This window comes from Lemur catta, chromosome X (genome assembly GCF_020740605.2).
Source record: "Lemur catta isolate mLemCat1 chromosome X, mLemCat1.pri, whole genome shotgun sequence".
Taxonomy (NCBI): Eukaryota; Metazoa; Chordata; class Mammalia; order Primates; family Lemuridae; genus Lemur; species Lemur catta.
Window position 1 is genome coordinate 58,201,042 of NC_059155.1, and position 3,671 is coordinate 58,204,712.

A 3,671-nucleotide genomic window follows, 5' to 3' on the forward strand; every position below is an offset into this window, starting at 1 on the left:
CCAGTCATCAGTTATGCTGCGGTAGAGGGTATTTAACCGATTAGCTAGAGACCTATGATCTGAAGAAGAACAGAAGAGACCCAAGTCAGTCCCCTATGTCTCCTTATTTCAGAGACATATCTAGTGAGAGCCCAGAGAGTCCTGGGGGCTTCTTCTTGCTATGGTTTGAATGTTTCCCCTCCAAAATTCATGTTGAAATCTCATCCCCCACTGCCGTGTCCATCTGGGTTACCGGCCCTGTTCATGCTTCATGTGTGGGAAGGCCTTCCGGGACCAGTCTGAGTTCAAACGCCACCAGAAGATAACACCAAAACCAAGAGCCGGTGGCTGGAAACTGGGATTGTATTGTGAGGATTCCTGGCACCACTGCTGGATGCCAGACACCCATCATCAGAAGCCAAGGGTCCATCCAGGAGCTTGTGGGTGTGGGGCTTGCACCAGTGGCCAGGACCCAGGAATCCGTATTTAGAACTGAGGGTCCCCTGGCCCAGGCCCAGCCCCCTGTACTTAAGAACCAAGCCCCTGTGACCAGGAACCAGGCACCTAACATTAAGGCCCCCTGCCTAGATAGCAGATCCAACTCTCATCTAGTGAAGCCCTGAAGACTCAAGGTCTTCTCTTACCCCCACTGTCCCTTGACTTTTAGCAAGAAAGATTATCTTTCCAGCCACCAGAAGGCCCATCCCACAGAGCAGCTGAACTGATACTTCCATTGCACCAAAGTCCTTCAGTTCATTCTCCAGGTTGGTCAGGCACCAGCAGACCCACTGAAAGCAGAAGATCTATCATTGCCCGATCTGCGACCTCTGCTTTGGAGAGAAGGAGGGCCTCCCGAGTCACTGGAAGGGCTATAAAGGTCAGGAACTATGCCTGGGCAGCGCTCATAAATGCTGGGTCACCCTGGGCCAGTGGCTTGGCTTCTTCCACGATGCCTCCCCTATGGCTGGGAAGGATGGGAAGCATGTAGGAAATGGGTCTCCTTCTGGGATCCACAGCCCCCGGAGATGGGGCAAGGGAGACAGCAGAGGAGGCAGTGAGGATCTTGAAACATAAATAAATGGCCTTTCTAATTGAAAAAAAAAAGAAAGAAAGAAAGAAAGAAAGAAACCTAATCCCCATTGTGGTGTTATTAAGAGGCAGGATCTTTGGGGAAGTGACTAAATCATGAGGGCAGAGCCCTCATGAGTGGATTAATGATTTATAAAAGGGCTGGAAGGAACTAGCTTAGGCCCTTTTTGCCTTTCTGCCTTCCACCATGTGAGGATGCAGCCAGCAGACCCTCACCACACAACAAACCTGCTGGTGCCTTGATCTTGGACTTACCAGCTTCCAGAACTGTGAGCATAAATTTCCGTTATTATAAATTACCCAGTCTCAAGTATTTTGTTATAGTGGCACAAACAGACTAAGACACTCTCACAGCTGAGGTCCTGGTTGAAGACTTAGGCTTCCTGTGTTATACCAAGGTTGTCCAGGGGAGCAGCAAAGGCCATGCTATCACATAGACCCCCATGGGGTCAGTCTTGTTAGAGCCTAACCTAACCTAGAACCTCTGCATTTTGGAAAAAAAAAAAACCTTGACATTCTAGTTAAAAACAGTATGGCAGAAAATTATTGCTGAGAATTTAATTTCCTCTGATTTTTATATGAAATTCCTTTTTTCAAGACATTTTAGTTGTTTTGTTTTGTGTAACCTTCACCCAGTTTCCCCCAATAGTTACATCTTGTGTAACAGAAAATGGACATTGGAACAATGATTTGTGTATAGTTCTACATTATCTTATCATGTGTAGACTCTCAAAATCACCACCACAATCAAGATGCAGAACTGTTCCATTACTATAAAGGTCTCCCTCCTGCTATCCCTTTATAGTCACACCCATTCCCCTTCCACCCACCATCCCTAACCCCTGGTGACCATTTAATCTGTTCCCCATCTCTGTAATTTTGTCATTTAAAGAATGTTATGTAAATAGAATCATATGGTTTGTGAGCTTTTGAAAATGGATTTTTTTTTTCACTCAGCATAATGCCCTTAAGATCCATTCAAATTATTGTGTGTATAGTTTGTTCTTTTATTGGTGAATAGTATTCTATGGTATGGATGTGCCACAGTTTGTTTAATCATTCACCTATTAAAATTGATATGTTAGGGCTTAAGTCTGATATTTATTTTTGTTTGATCTCTTTGTTTTTGTTTCTCTGTATTCTTTTTCCTGCCTTCCTGTGAATTACTTAAACTTTTTTAACAATTCAGTTTTTATATACCTGTAGTGTTTCTGAGGTGTATCTCTTTGTATCACTTTTTTCGTGGTTGCTCTAGATATTACATTGTATATACATACCTCATCACATTCTACTGGTGTTGACATTTTATCAGTTTGGGTGAAGTACAGAAAATTACCTCTCTTTACCCTACTTCATTTATAATATGTCTTAAATATTTCTTCTGCATACATTGAGAACCACATCAGATAGTGTTGTAATTTTTGTTTCAACCATAAAACATAATTTAGAGAACTCAAGGGAAGAAGAAAAAATCTATTATATTTACCAATATTTTTACTCTTTCTCTTATGCTTTCTTTCCTTCCTGATGTTTCAAGATTCCTTCTTTTATAATTTCCTTTCTGTTTATAGAATTTCTTTTAGCCGTGCTTCCAGGGCAGGTTTGCTGGTGGCAAATTCTCTGAGTTTTCTTAATCTGAGAATGTCTTGATTTTCCCTTTATTCCTGAGGGATATTTTTGCTGGATTGACAGTTTTTTCCTTCAGCACTTGAAAAATGTTGTGCCACTTACTTTTGGCTTCCATGGTTTTTGGTGAGAAATTCTCTGTGGTCTAAATTTGTTTTTCCCTGTAGGAAAGGTGTTGTTTCTCTTATTCTGCCTTCAAGATTTTTATTTTGCCCTTTGTTTTCAGAAGTTTGACTATAATGTGTCTTGCCATGGATTCTTTGTATTTATCCCATTTGAGGTTTGCCCAACTTCTTGAATCTCTAGGTTTATATCTTGGGAAATTTTCAGCCATTATTTCTTTGAATACTTTTTCAGCCTTCCCTTTTTTCTCTTCTCCTTTCTTAACTTAGATGACACAGATGTTTTATCTTTCGTTATAGTTCCACATGTTTCTCAGGATCTGTTCATTTTTTTCTAGTCTATTTTCTCTCTGTTGTTCACATTGGGTAATTTCTATTATTCTATCTTCAAGTTCAGAGATTCTTTTCTCTGTCCCTTTCATTTTGCTATTGAGCCAATCTACTACGTTTTTAAATTTGTTTTTGTATTTTTCAGTTTCTATTGAAACCTATATTATGAGACTCTGGATCTTCTATCAGGCTTCTTCTGACACTGGTCTGGCAGGGGAAGGGGAATGCTACTTCATTACTGCCAGGTGGCTTAGAAGTCTAGGTTCCTCATTCAGCCTCCTTTGAAACCCAGGAGGAGAATCTCCTCTTTATTCCTTTGCAAGGTGGGAGTTCAGGTTCCCCGCTATACTTCTACTGATACCAGCCTGGCTGAGAGGGGTAGGGATGCCTTATGATTCCTCATGACCTCCACTGACACCAGGGTGGTGATGGGGGGTATGCTTTTAACTGTTGGGTGGTTGTGAAAGTGCTGATTCTCCACTAGACCTCCTCTGACACCACCCCAGTGGGGAAAAGAGGAGGGAC

The 3,671-nt window shown here is 41.8% G+C and overlaps 1 pseudogene; it reads left to right on the forward strand.

Annotated features, from left to right (window-relative positions):
* The first annotated feature begins 220 nt into the window (after positions 1-220).
* On the forward strand, positions 221-1,057 carry LOC123628127 (annotated as a pseudogene).
* Positions 1,058-3,671: the final 2,614 nt, after the last annotated feature.